The following is a 15,000-nucleotide window of genomic DNA, read 5'->3' as shown; positions in this document are numbered from 1 at the left end:
AAGAGAGGGAGGGAGAAGAGAGGGAGGGAGAAGAGAGGGGAGGAGAGGGGGAGGAGAGGGAGAGGGGAGGAGAGGAGGAGGGGGTGAGGGGAGGGAGAGGGGAGGAGGGGAGGAGAGGGAGAGGAGGGGAGGGTGAGGGGAGGGAGAGGGGAGGAGAGGGAGGAGAGGGGAGGTGGGGAGGGGAGGAGAGGGGAGGGAGAGGGAGAGGGAGGAGAGGGGAGGCATGTTATCTCAGGCTCTGTGGCTGTAGCTACTGTAGACTCTAACCCACCTTCTAGAACACAGACAGTCACACCTGGCTCAGAACGGAGAAGAGAGGGAGAGGGGGGAGGTGAGGGAGAGGGGAGGGAGAGGGAGGCATCGTATCTCAGGCTCTGTGGCTGTAGCTACTGTAGACTCAACCCACCTTTCTAGAACACAGACAGTCACACCTGGCTCAGAACGGAGAAGAGAGGGAGGAGAGGGGAGGGAGAGGGGAGGGAGAAGAGAGGGGGAGGGAGAGGGGAGGGAGAAGGGGAGGGAGAAGAGAGGGAGGAGAGGGGAGGGAGAAGAGAGGGGGAGGGGGAGGGAGAGGGGAGGGAGAGGGAGAGGGGAGGGAGAGGGGGAGGGGAGGGAGAAGAGAGGGGAGGGAGAAGAGAGGGGAGGGAGAAGAGAGGGGAGGGAGAGGGGGGGAGGGGAGGGAGAGGGGAGAGGGGAGGGGAGAGGGGAGGAGGGGGTGAGGGGAGGGAGAGGAGGAGGAGGGAGGAGGGGAGGAGGGAGGGTGAGGGGAGGGAGAGGGGAGGGGAGAGGGAGGAGGGGAGGTGGAGGGGAGGGAGGGGAGGCGGAGGGAGAGAGGGAGGAGAGGGGAGGCATCGTATCTCAGGCTCTGTGGCTGTAGCTACTGTAGACTCTAACCCACCTTCTAGAACACAGACAGTCACACTGGCTCAGAACGGAGAAGAGAGGAGAGTGGGAGGAGAGGGAGAGGGAGGGAGAGGGGAGGTGGAGGGGGAGGGGGTGAGGGGAGGGAGAGTGGGGAGGAGAGGGATGCGGAGGGGGAGGGAGGGAGAGGGGGAGGTGGAGGGGGAGGGAGGGTGAGGGAGGAGGGGAGTGGGAGAGGGGAGGCGGGGGAGGGAGGGAGGAGAGGGAGGGGAGGGGAGGGAGAGGAGGAGGGAGGAAGAGGGGGAGGGAGGCGGGGGAGGGAGGGGTGAGGGGACTAAACATGATGACAGACTAAACATGATGACAGACTAACCAGGGAGAACACTAAACATGATGGAGGAGAACAGGATTTTTAACTAACAGTGGGCTCAAGGGGAGGAGAACAGGGAGGCTTTAACTAAGGCAGTGGGGTCAAGGAGGAGAACAGGGAGGCTCTAACTAAGGCAGTGGGGTCAAGGGATGAGAACAGGGAGGCTCCAACTAAGGCAGTGGGCTCAAGGGAGGAGAACAGGGAGGCTTTAACTAAGGCAGTGGGGTCAAGGGGAGGAGAACAGGGAGGCTTTAACTAAGGCAGTGGGGTTAAGGACAGAGAACAGGGAGGCTTTAACTAAGGCAGTGGATCAGGGCAGAGAACAGGGATGCTTTAACTAAGGTAGTGGGGTCAAGAGGAGAACAGGAGGCTTTAACTAAGGCAGTGGGCTCAAGGGCAGAGAACAGGGAGGCTTTAACTAAGGCAGTGGGGTCAAGGGGAGGAGAACAGGGAGGCTTTAACTAAGGCAGTGGGATCAAGGGCAGAGAACAGGGAGGCTTTAACTAAGGCAGTGGGGCCAAGGACAGAGAACAGGAGGCTTTAACTAAGGCAGTGGGGTCAAGGAGGAGAACAGGGAGGCTTTAACTGGCAGTCGGCATGGGATCAAGGGAGGAGAACAGGGAGGCTTAACTAAGGCAGTGGGGTCAGGACAGAGAACAGGAGGCTTTAACTAAGGCAGTGGGGTCAAGGGGAGTGAGAACAGGGAGGCTTTAACTAAGGCAGTCGTGGATCAAGGGGAGGAGAACAGGGAGGCTTTAACTAAGGCAGTGGGGTCAAGGACAGAGAACAGGGAAGCTTTTAGGCAGTGGGGTCAAGGACAGAGAACAGGGAGGCTTTAACTAAGGCAGTGGGGTCAAGGACAGAGAACAGGGAGGCTTTAACTAAGGTAGTGGGCATGGGGTCAAGGACAGAGAACAGGGAGGCTTTAACTAAGGCAGTGGGGTCAAGGGAGGAGAACAGGGAGGCTTTAACTAAGGCAGTGGGGTCAGGACAGAGAACAGGGGAGGCTTTAACTAAGGTAGTGGGCATGGTCCCAACGGAGGAGAACAGGGAGGCTTTAACTAAGGTAGTGGGCATGGGGGTCAAGGGAGGAGAACAGAGGCTTTAACCTGGCAGTGGGGTCAAGGAGGAGAACAGGAGGCTTTAACTAAGGCAGTGGGCATGAGGTCAGGGCAGAGAACAGGGAGGATTTAACTAAGGAAGTGGGCATGGGGTCAACGGAGGAGAACAGGGAGGCTTTAACTAAGGTAGTGGGCATGGGGTCAAGGGAGGAGAACAGGGAGGCTTTAACTATGGCAGTGGGGTCAAGGACAGAGAACAGGGAGGCTTTAACTAAGGCAGTGGGATCAAGGGCAGAGAACAGGGAGGCTTTAACTAAGGCAGTGGGCATGGGGTCAAGGACAGAGAACAGGGAGGCTTTAACTAAGGCAGTGGGGTCAAGGGAGGAGAACAGAGGCTTTAACTAAGGCAGGGGTCAAGGGAGGAGAACAGGAGGCTTTAACTAAGGCAGTGGGGTCAGGACAGAGAACAGGGAGGCTTTAACTAAGGCAGTGGGCATGGGGGTCAGGACAGAGAACAGAGGCTTTAACTAAGGCAGTGGGGTCAAGGGAGAGAACAGGGAGGCTTTAACTAAGGCAGTGGGTCAAAGGGCAGAGAACAGGGAGGCTTTAACTAAGGCAGTGGGGTCAAGGGCAGAGTACAGGGAGGCTTTAGCTAAGGCAGTGGGCATGGGGTCAAGGACAGAGAACAGGAGGCTTTAACTAAGGTAGTGGGCATGGGGTCAGGACAGAGAACAGGGAGGCTTTAACTAAGGCAGTGGGGTCAATGGAGGAGAACAGGAGGCTTTAACTAAGGCAGTGGGTCAAGACAGAGAACAGGGAGGCTTTAACTAAGGCAGTGGGGTCAAGGGGAGGAGAACAGGAGGCTTTAACTAAGGCAGTGGGATCAAGGGCAGAGAACAGGGGGGCTTTAACTAAGGCAGTGGGCATGGGGTCAAGGACAGAGAACAGGGAGGCTTTTAACTAAGGCAGTGGGGTCAAGGAGGAGAACAGGGAGGCTTTAACTAAGGCAGTGGGCATGGGGTCAGGACAGAGAACAGGAGGCTTTAATCTAAGGTAGTGGGCATGGGGTCAGGACAGAGAACAGGGAGGCTTTAACTAGGAGCAGTGGGGTCAAGGGAGGAGAAACAGGGAGGCTTTAACTAAGGCAGTGGGCATGGGATCAGGGAGAGAACAGGGAGGCTTTAACTAAGGCAGTGGGGTCAAGGACAGAGACCAGGGAGGCTTTAACTAAGGCAGTGGGCTCAAGGGCAGAGTACAGGGAGGCTTTAGTTAAGGCAGTGGGCATGGGGTCAAGGACAGAGAACAGGGAGGCTTTAACTAAGGCAGTGGGGTCAAGGGAGGAGAACAGGGAGGCTTTAACTAAGGCAGGGCATGGGGTCAAGGGAGGAGAACAGGGAGGCTTTAACTAAGGCAGTGGGCATGGGATCAAGGGAGGAGAACAGGGAGGCTTTAACTAAGGCAGTGGGGTCAAGGACAGAGAACAGGGAGGCTTTAACTAAGGCAGTGGGGTCAAGGGAGGAGAACAGGGAGGCTTTAACTAAGGCAGTGGGCATGGGGTCAAGGACAGAGAACAGGGAGGCTTTAACTAAGGCAGTGGGGTCAAGGGAGGAGAACAGGGAGGCTTTAGCTAAGGCAGTGGGGTCAGGGCAGAGAACAGGGAGGCTTTAACTAAGGCAGTGGGGTCAAGGGCAGAGAACAGGGGAGGCTTTAACTAAGGCAGTGGGGTCAAGGGCAGAGAACAGGAGACTTTAACTAAGGCAGTGGGGGTCAAGGGCAGAGAACAGGAGGCTTTAGCTAAGGCAGTGGGGTCAAGGGCAGAGAACAGGGAGGCTTTAACTAAGGCAGTGGGGTCAAGGACAGAGAACAGGAGGCTTTAACTAAGGCAGTGGGCTCAAGGGCAGAGTACAGGAGGCTTTAGCTAAGGCAGTGGGTCAAGGACAGAGAACAGGGAGGCTTTAACTAAGGCAGTGGGCTCAAGGGCAGAGTACAGGAGGTAAGGCAGTGGGCATGGGGTCAAGGACAGAGAACAGGGAGGCTTTAACTAAGGTAGTGGGCATGGGGTCAAGGACAGAGAACAGGGAGGCTTTAACTAAGGCAGTGGGGTCAAGGGAGGAGAACAGGGAGGCTTTAACTAAGGCTCAAGGACAGAGAACAGGGAGGCTTTAACAAGGAGTGGGGTCAAGGGCAGAGAACAGGAGGCTTTAACTAAGGTAGTGGGCATGGGGTCAGGACAGAGAACAGGGAGGCTTTAACTAAGGTAGTGGTAATGGGATCAAGGACAGAGAACAGGAGGCTTTAACTAAGGCAGTGGGCATGGGGTCAAGGACAGAGAACAGGGAGGCTTTAACTAAGGCAGTGGGGTCAAGGGCAGAGAACAGGGAGGCTTTAACTAAGGCAGTGGGATCAAGGGGAGATGAACAGGAGGCTTTAACTAAGGCAGTGGGGTCAAGGGAGGAGAACAGGAGGCTTTAACTAAGGCAGACAGTGGGGTCAAGGGAGGAGAACAGGGAGGCTTTAACTAAGGCAGTGGGCATGGGGTCAAGGGAGGAGAACAGGGAGGCTTTAACTAAGGCAGTGGGCATGGGGTCAAGGGAGGAGAACAGGGAGGCTTTAACTAAGGCAGTGGGCATGGGATCAAGGGAGGAGAACAGGAGGCTTTAACTAAGGCAGTGGGGTCAGGGAGGAGAACAGGGAGGCTTTAACTAAGGCAGTGGGCTCAAGGGAGAGAACAGGGAGGCTTTAACTAAGGCAGTGGGGTCAAGGACAGAGAACAGGGAGGCTTAACTAAGGCAGTGATCAAGGACAGAGAACAGGAGGCTTTAACTAAGGCAGTGGGGTCAAGGGACAGAGAGCAGGGAGGCTTTAACTAAGGCAGTGGGGTCAAGGGCAGAGAACAGGGAGGCTTTAACTAAGGCAGTGGGATCAAGGACAGAGAACAGGGGACTAAGGCAGTGGGGGAGGAGGACAGGAGGCTTTAACTAAGGCAGTGGGGTCAAGGACAGAGAACAGGGAGGCTTTAACTAAGGCAGTGGGCTCATGGGAGGAGAACAGGGAGGCTTTAACTAAGGCAGTGGGCTCAAGGGAAGAGAACAGGAGGCTTTAACTAAGGCAGTGGGGTCAGGACAGAGAACAGGGAGGCTTTAACTAAGGCAGTGGGTCAAGGGAGGAGAACAGGGAGGCTTTAACTAAGGCAGTGGGGTCAAGGGAGGAGAACAGGAGGCTTTAACTAAGGCAGTGGGCATGGGGTCAATGGAGGAGAACAGGGAGGCTTTAACTAAGGCAGTGGGCATGGGGTCTGGGCAGAGAACAAGGCAATTAACTAAGGCAGTGGGGTCAAGGAGGAGAACAGGGAGGCTTTAACTAAGGCAGTGGGGTCAAGGGAGAGAACAGGGAGGCTTTAACTAAGGCAGTGGGGTCAAGGGAGGAGAACAGGGAGGCTTTAACTAAGGCAGTGGGGTCAAGGGCAGAGGACAGGGAGGCTTTAACTAAGGCAGTGGGGTCAGGACAGAGAACAGGGAGGCTTTAACTAAGGCAGTGGGCATGGGGTCAAGGGAGGAGAACAGGGAGGCTTTAACTAAGGCAGTGGGGTCAAGGGAGGAGGACAGAGAGGCTCTAACTAAGGCAGTGAGCATTGGGTCAAGGGAGGTGGGAGGCTTTAACTAAGGCAGTGGGCATGGGGTCAAGGGCAGAGAACAGGGAGGCTTTAACTAAGGCAGTGGGGTCAAGGAGGAGAACAGGGAGGCTTTAACTAAGGCAGTGGGGTCAAGGACAGAGAACAGGGAGGCTTTAACTAAGGCAGTGGGGTCAAGGGAGGAGAACAGGGAGGCTTTAACTAAGGCAGTGGGGTCAAGGGAGGAGAACAGGGAGGCTTTAACTAAGGCAGTGGGGTCAATGGAGGAGAACAGGGAGGCTTTAACTAAGGCAGTGGGGTCAAGGGAGGAGAACAGGGAGGCTTTAACTAAGGCAGTGGGATCAAGGGCAGAGAACAGGGAGGCTTTAACTAAGGCATGGGGTCAAGGAGGAGAACAGGAGGCTTTAACTAAGGCAGTGGGGTCAATGGAGAACAGGAGGCTTTAACTAAGGCAGTGGGGTCAAGGGAGGAGAACAGGAGGCTTTAACTAAGGCAGTGGGGTCAAGGGAGGAGAACAGGGAGGCTTTAACTAAGGCAGTGGGATCAAGGGAGGAGAACAGGGAGGCTTTAACTAAGGCAGTGGGGTAAGAGAACAGGGAGGCTTTAACTAAGGCAGTGGGGTCAAGGGAGGAGAACAGGAGGCTTTAACTAAGGCAGTGGGATCAAGGGAGGAGAACAGGGAGGCTTTAACTAAGGCAGTGGGTCAAGGGAGGAGAACAGGGAGGCTTTAACTAAGGCAGTGGGGTCAAGGGCAGAGAACAGGGAGGCTTTAACTAAGGCAGTGGGATCAAGGGCAGAGAACAGGGAGGCTTTAACTAAGGCAGTGGGGTCAAGGGAGGAGAGCAGGGAGGCTTTAACTAAGGCAGTGGGCATGGGGTCAAGGGAGGAGAACAGGGAGGCTTTAACTAAGGCAGTGGGATCAAGGGCAGAGAACAGGGAGGCTTTAACTAAGGCAGTGGGCATGGGGTCAAGGGAGGAGAACAGGGAGGCTTTAACTAAGGCAGTGGGGTCAAGGACAGAGAACAGGGAGGCTTTAACTAAGGCAGTGGGGTCAAGGACAGAGAACAGGGAGGCTTTAACTAAGGTAGTGGGGTCAAGGGCAGAGAACAGGGAGGCTTTAACTAAGGTAGTGGGCATGGGGTCAAGGACAGAGAACAGGGAGGCTTTAACTAAGGTAGTGGTAATGGGATCAAGGACAGAGAACAAGGAGGCTTTAACTAAGGCAGTGGGCATGGGATCAAGGACAGAGAACAGTGAGGCTTTAACTAAGGCAGTGGGGTCAAGGGCAGAGAACAGGGAGGCTTTAACTAAGGCAGTGGGATCAAGGGAGGAGAACAGGGAGGCTTTAACTAAGGCAGTGGGGTCAAGGGAGGAGAACAGGGAGGCTTTAACTAAGGCAGTGGGCATGGGGTCAAGGGGAGGAGAACAGGGAGGCTTTAACTAAGGCAGTGGGCATGGGGTCAATGGGAGGAGAACAGGGAGGCTTTAACTAAGGCAGTGGGCATGTCAGGAGAGAACAGGGAGGCTTTAACTAAGGCAGTGGAAGGGGATCAAGGGGAGGAGAACAGGGAGGCTTTAACTAAGGCAGTGGGGTCAAGGGAGGAGAACAGGGAGGCTTTAACTAAGGCAGTGGGCTCAAGGGAGGAGAACAGGGAGGCTTTAACTAAGGCAGTGGGGTCAAGGACAGAGAACAGGGAGGCTTTAACTAAGGCAGTGGGCTCAAGGACAGAGAACAGGGAGGCTTTAACTAAGGCAGTGGGGTCAAGGGAGGAGAGCAGGGATGCTTTAACTATGACAGTGGGGTCAAGGGCAGAGAACAGGGAGGCTTTAACTAAGGCAGTGGGATCAAGGACAGAGAACAGGGAGGCTTTAACTAAGGCAGTGGGATCAAGGGAGGAGGACAGGGAGGCTCTAACTAAGGCAGTGGGGTCAAGGACAGAGAACAGGGAGGCTTTAACTAAGGCAGTGGGCTCAAGGGAGGAGAACAGGGAGGCTTTAACTAAGGCAGTGGGCTCAAGGGAAGAGAACAGGGAGGCTTTAACTAAGGCAGTGGGGTCAAGGACAGAGAACAGGGAGGCTTTAACTAAGGCAGTGGGCATGGGGTCAAGGGAGGAGAACAGGGAGGCTTTAACTAAGGCAGTGGGGTCAAGGGAGGAGAACAGGGAGGCTTTAACTAAGGCAGTGGGCATGGGGTCAAGGGAGGAGAACAGGGAGGCTTTAACTAAGGCAGTGGGCATGGGGTCAAGGGCAGAGAACAGGGAGGCTTTAATTAACTAAGGCAGTGGGGTCAAGGGAGGAGAACAGGGAGGCTTTAACTAAGGCAGTGGGGTCAAGGGCAGAGAACAGGGAGGCTTTAACTAAGGCAGTGGGCTCAAGGGAGGAGAACAGGGAGGCTTTAACTAAGGCAGTGGGGTCAGGGCAGAGGACAGGGAGGCTTTAACTAAGGCAGTGGGGTCAGGACAGAGAACAGGGAGGCTTTAACTAAGGCAGTGGGCATGGGGTCAAGGGAGGAGAACAGGGAGGCTTTAACTAAGGCAGTGGGGTCAAGGGAGGAGGAAGAGAGGCTCTAACTAAGGCAGTGGGCATTGGGTCAAGGAGGAGAACAGGGAGGCTTTAACTAAGGCAGTGGGCATGGGGTCAAGGGCAGAGAACAGGGAGGCTTTAACTAAGGCAGGGGTCAAGGGAGGAGAACAGGGAGGCTTTAACTAAGGCAGTGGGCTCAAGGAGGAGAACAGGGAGGCTTTAACTAAGGCAGTGGGGTCAAGGGCAGAGGACAGGGAGGCTTTAACTAAGGCAGTGGGGTCAAGGACAGAGAACAGGGAGGCTTTAACTAAGGCAGTGGGCATGGGGTCAAGGGCAGAGAACAGGAGGCTCTAACTAAGGCAGTGGGGTCAAGGACAGAGAACAGGAGGCTTTAACTAAGGCAGTGGGGCTCAAGGGAGGAGATCAGGGAGGCTTTAACTAAGGCAGTGGGCTCAAGGAAGAGAACAGGGAGGCTTTAACTAAGGCAGTGGGGTCAAGGACAGAGAACAGGAGGCTTTAACTAAGGCAGTGGGCATGGGGGTCAAGGAGGAGAACAGGGAGGCTTTAGCTAAGGCAGTGGGTCAAGGGAGGAGAACAGGGAGGCTTTAACTAAGGCAGTGGGATGGGGTCAAGGGAGGAGAACAGGGAGGCTTTAACTAAGGCAGTGGGCATGGGGTCAAGGGCAGAGACCGGGAGGCTTTAATTAACTAAGGCAGTGGGGTCAAGGGAGAGAACAGGGAGGCTTTAACTAAGGCAGTGGGGTCAAGGACAGAGAACAGGGAGGCTTTAACTAAGGCAGTGGGCTCAAGGGAGGAGAACAGGGAGGTTTTTAAGGGAGTGGGGTCAAGGGCAGAGGACAGGGGAGGCTTGGCTAAGGCAGTGGGGTCAAGGACAGAGAACAGGGGAGGCTTTAACTAAGGCAGTGGGCATGGGGTCAAGGGAGGAGAACAGGAGGCTTTAACTAAGGCAGTGGGGTCAAGGGAGGAGGACAGAGAGGCTCTAACTAAGGCAGTGGGCATTGGGTCAAGGGAGGAGAACAGGGAGGCTTTAACTAAGGCAGTGGGCATGGGGTCAAGGGCAGAGAACAGGGAGGCTTTGCAAGGCAGTGGGGTCAAGGAGGAGAACAGGGAGGCTTTAACTAAGGCAGTGGGCTCAAGGGAGGAGAACAGGGAGGCTTTAACTAAGGCAGTGGGGTCAAGGGCAGAGAGGACAGGGAGGCTTTAACTAAGGCAGTGGGGTCAGGACAGAGAACAGGGAGGCTTTAACTAAGGCAGTGGGCATGGGGTCAAGGGCAGAGAACAGGGAGGCTCTTAACTAAGGCAGTGGGATCAAGGACAGAGAACAGGGAGGCTTTAACTAAGGCAGTGGGCTCAAGGGAGGAGAACAGGGAGGCTTTAACTAAGGCAGTTCAGGACAGAGAACAGGGAGGCTTTAATAAGGCAGTGGGGTCAGGACAGAGAACAGGAGGCTTTAACTAAGGCAGTGGGATCAAGGACAGAGAACAGGGAGGCTTTACTAAGGCAGTGGGCAGTGGGATCAAGGACAGAGAACAGGGAGGCTTTAGTAAGGCAGTGGGATCAAGGACAGAACAGGGGAGGCTTTAGCTAAGGCAGTGAGAACAGAGAACAGGGAGGCTTTAACTAAGGCAGTGGGATCAAGGACAGAGAACAGGAGGCTTTAGCTAAGGCAGTGGGCAGTGGGATCAGGACAGAGAACAGGGAGGCTTTAGCTAAGGCAGTGGGATCCAGGACAGAACAGGAGGCTTTAGCTAAGGCAGTGAGATCAGGACAGAGAACAGGAGGCTTTAACTAAGGCAGTGAAGGGAGCACATTGTGGTTTGGGATTTAGAAAAGACTTCAGTGATGATGGTCTCTCTCTCCCTTCCTCCTTCCTCCTCCCTCCCCTCCTCTCTCTCTCTCCAGGCGCTCCATGGCCCCCAGGAACCTGATCTCTCATTAACGAGACGGCTCTGTTCCTCACCTGGTCTCCGCCTAGCGACAGCGGTGGCAGGAAGGACCTGACTTATAACGTCATGTGCCAGCGCTGTGGCAGTGGCGCCTCCCGGTGGTAGGAGGACTGTGAGCCGTGTGAGACCGACCTGCGTTACCACGCCTCCTGGGCTACTCACCGGGAACTCTGTGGCTATTCTGGACTGCCACACACGACTACACCTTCCACGTAGAGACGGTCAATGGAGTGTCTGGACTGGGAGGAAACACCAGACCCCTGGCAAACATCACTGTTACTACTGACCAGACTGGTGAGTACTGACCAGACCCCTGGTTAACATCTCTGTTACTACTGACCAGACCCCTGGTTAACATCTCTGTTACTACTGACCAGACGGGTGAGTACTGACCAGACCCCTGGCAAACATCACTGTTACTACTGACCAGACTGGTGAGTACTGACCAGACCCCTGGTTAACATCACTGTTACTACTGACCAGACTGGTGAGTACTGACCAGACCCCTGGTTAACATCACTGTTACTACTGACCAGACAGACCCTGGTTATCATCACTGTTACTACTGACCAGCCCCTGGTTAACATCTCTCCCTACTGACCAGACCCCTGGTTAACATCACTGTTACTACTGACCAGACTGGTGAGTACTGACCAGACCCTGGTTAACATCTCCTGTTACTACTGACCAGACCCCTGGTTATCATCTCTAAAGAGACCTCTACTCTCCTCTCCCTCTCCTCTCCTCTCCTCTCCCTCCCTCTCCTCTCCTCTCCTCTCCTCTCCCTGACCTCTCCTCCTGGTTAACCTCTCCTCTTCTCTACTCTCCTCTCCTCTCCTCTAAAAACAGCAGACCTCTCCTCTCCTCTCCAGACTCTGAGTACCTCTCCTCTCTTCTCCTCTCCTCTCCTCTCCTCTCCTCTCCTCTCCTCTCCTCTCCTCCTAAAGAGACCTCTCCTCTCCCCTCCTCTCTCCTCTCTCTCCTCCCTAAGGGAGGCCTCTCTCCCTCTCCTCCTAAAGAGACCTCTCGGCTGGTCCAGGTTCTGTTCATGTCATATCCCCTTTTCCCTATCGTGTGCACTACTTTTACCCTCAGGCCTCTGGTTAACAACAGTGTGTTGTATAGGGACTAGGATGCTTTTGGGACACAGGAGGATTGTCTTTCACACCTTCCTTTGTTATTGTAGTTGTAATGAAATCCTCTCCTGGCGTCTCCTGAACCTCTAGTTTCCTCTCCTTCTCGTCTCCTCAAGTCCTCTGTAATGAAATCTAATCCTGGCGTGAACCAAGTTCTCCTGAAGTCTCCCAAGGTTAGTTGTAATGAAATCTAATCCTGGCGTCTCCTGAACCAAGTTGTAGTTGTAATGAAATCTAATCCTGGCGTCTCCTGAACCAAGTTGTAAATGAGAATCTAATCCTGCGTCTCCTGAACCAAGTTGTAGTTGTAATGTCATAATCCTGGCGTCTTTTTCCCTATTGTAGTTGTAATGAAACTTTTCTCCTGAAATCCTGCGTCTAACTGAACCAAGTGTGTTGTATAGGGACTAGGATGCGTCTTTGAACCAAGAGGATTGTCTTTCAACCTTCACTTTGTTATTGTAGTTGTAATGAAATCTAATCCTGGCGTCTCCTGAACCAAGTTGTAGTTGTAATGAAATCTAATCCTAGCGTCTCCTGACAAGTTGTAGTTGTAATGAAATCTAATCCTGGCGTCTCTGAACCAAGTTGTAGTTGTAATGAAATCTAATCCTGGCGTCTCCCTGAGCCAAGTTGTAGTTGTAATGAAATCTAATCCTGGCGTCTCCTGAACCAAGTTGTAGTTGTAATGAAATCTAATCCTGGCGTCTCCTGAACCAAAGTTGTAGTTGTAATGAAATCAATCCTGGCGTCTCCTGAACCAAGTTTGGGTTATTAGAGGAGATCTAGAGGCGTCTCTTACCAAGTTGTAGTTATTAAATGAGATCTAAGGCGTCTCCTGAACCAAGTTTGGGGGAGGAGGAGAGGAGAGGAGAAAGGAGGAGGAAAGGGGGAGAGGGAGAGGAGAGAGGAGAGGAAAGGAGGAGAGGAGAAGAGAGAGGGGATGGTTTCTCTTCCCTGGTACTACAGAACATGCCTGTCTGGGGTTTCAGACAGACATCAATAGGTTCCACTTTATAATAACCAGAAACTGCACAACGGTTCGTAATGGTAGTGAAAATGTTTCTGTTCCTCCCCAGAGAGGTGCTGTGTTTGTTATATTATGCTGCCTGGTGGAGCCCTCATTATGGGTTTTACGCAACACATTGTGGGCTACACACACACATACACATACACACATACAACACACACACACACATACACATACACACACACACACACACACGGACACACGTTCAGTCACTAGCTCCCAGGGCGTGCAGGAGAGGGAAGCTAACCAAGGGAGGTGCAACCTGGGAAAGGAAGTAACATCTTTTATGTAAATATTCTCTCCTGCGGGAGGCTGAGAAACAGCTTGCTCTGCTGTTCCCATCACTTTATTCAGAGGTTGGGATTGACTCATCAAAATGGAGCTGTCAGCCCTCCTCCCCTTCTCTTCCTCCTCCTCTCCTCCTCCTCCTCCTCCTCCTCTCCTCCTCTCCTCCTCTCCTCTTCCTCCTCCTCCTCCCTCCTCTCCTCCTCTCCTCTCCTCCCTCCTCCTCCTCCTCCTCTCCTCTCCTCTCCTCCCCTCTCTCCTCCTCCTCCTCTTCCCCTCTCCTCCTCTCCTCTCCTCCTCTCCTCCTCTCCTCCTCTCCTCCTCCTCTCCTCTTCTCCTCTCCTCTCCTCCTTCTCCTCTCCTCCTCTCCTCCTCTCCTGTCATCATCGTCATCATCGTCATCATCGTATTCCATCATCATGTCATCATCGTCATGTTTATCGTCCTCCTCATCATCATCATCATCTATCTCATATCATCATCCTTTCATCGTCATCATCATGTTCTAATCGTCATCATGTCATCATGTCATCATTTATCATCATCATCATCATCATCATCATCATCATCATCATCATCGTCATGTTTATCATCATCATCGTCATCATCGTCATCATCATGTCCCATTCATCACTCATCATCATATCATCATCATCATCATCATCATCATCATGTTTGTCATCGTCATCATCCATCATCATCATCCTTGTCATCGTCATCATATCATCATCATCATGTCATCATCATCCATCGTCATCATCATATCATCATCATCATCCTCTTTTCATCATCATCTCATCATCATCATCATCATCCTCATCATCTCCTCTTCTCCTCCTCATCATCATCCTCCATCTCATCTTCTCCTCTCACTCTCTCCTCCTCCACCTCTCCTTTTCCTCTCCTCTCCTCTTCTCTTCTCCCTCTCCTCCTCCTCCTCCTCTCCTCCTCCTCCTCCTCTCCTCTTCTCCTCCCCTCTTCCTCTCTTCCTCTCCTCCCCTCTTCCCTCCTCCTCTCCCTCCTCCTCCTCTCCTTCTCTTCTCCTCTCCTCCTCTCTCTCCTCCCCTCTTCCTCTTCCTCCTCTCCTCCTCCCCTCTTCCTCCTGTCCAGCCCTCCTCCCCTTCTTTCCCTCCTCCTCCTCCTCCTCCTCCTCTCCTCTTCTCCTCTCCTCCTCCTCCTCCTCTCCTCCTCCACCTCTCCTCCTCCTCTCCTCTTCTCCTCCCCTCTTCCTCTCCTCCCCTCTTCCTCCTCCTCTCCCTCCTCCTCCTCTCCTTCTCTTCTCCTCTCCTCCTCCTCCTCTCCTCCCCCTCTTCCTCTTCTCCTCTCCTCCTCCCCTCTTCCTCCCTGTCAGCCCTCCTCCCCTTCTCTTCCTCCTCCCTCTCCTCCTCCCTCCCTCTCCTTCTCTTCTCCTCCTCCTCCTCCTCCCTCTTCCTCTTCCTCCTCTCCTCCTCCCCTCTTCACTCCTGTCAGCCCTCCTCCCCTTCTCTTCCCCTCCTCCCTCTCCCTCCTCCTCCTCTCCTCTTTACTCCTCTCCTCCTCCTCCTCTCCCCTCCTCCACCTCTCCTCCTCTCCTCCTCCTCCCCTCTTCCTCTTCCTCTCTTCCTCTCCTCCCCTCCTCCTCCTCTCCCTCCTCCTCTCCTCTTCCTCTCCCTCCTCCTCTCCTCCCCTCTTCCTCTTCCTCTCCTCCTCTCCCCTCCTCATTGTCTGCTAAACCTCAGAAGATCACTCATTACTAAACACAGTGGCAGCTCACACAGACAGACAGACAGACAGCCAGACAGACGAGACAGACAGACAGACAGACAGACAGACAGACAAGACAGACAGACAGACAGACAGACATTCTCTCTCCTCTCTGTCTCTCTGTCTTTCTGTCTGTCTCTCTCTGTCTTCCTCTCTTACATAAGCACACCCAGTCAGGTCCACTTCAACACCTAATCCGGGCTATGTGTTAGAGCACCACCCCATGATCCCCACCCGTTTAACCCTGTTGAACCAGACACCACCCATGATCCCCACTGATTAAACCATGTTTTAACCCTATTGGACGCAGACACCACCCGCATGATCCCCACTGATTAAACCTGTTTTAACCCTATTGGACCAGACTGCCTGCCCATGATCCCTACTGTTTAAC

At 53.7% G+C, this 15,000-nt stretch overlaps 1 pseudogene; it reads left to right on the top strand.

Moving 5' to 3' along the window:
• LOC135572488 (ephrin type-A receptor 6-like) overlaps window positions 1-15,000 on the top strand; it is a 270,050-nt pseudogene that overhangs the window by 94,257 nt on the left and 160,793 nt on the right.

The sequence above is a fragment of the Oncorhynchus nerka genome, linkage group LG2 (assembly GCF_034236695.1).
Source record: "Oncorhynchus nerka isolate Pitt River linkage group LG2, Oner_Uvic_2.0, whole genome shotgun sequence".
Taxonomy (NCBI): Eukaryota; Metazoa; Chordata; class Actinopteri; order Salmoniformes; family Salmonidae; genus Oncorhynchus; species Oncorhynchus nerka.
This window is presented reverse-complemented; position numbering and strand designations above follow the sequence as displayed.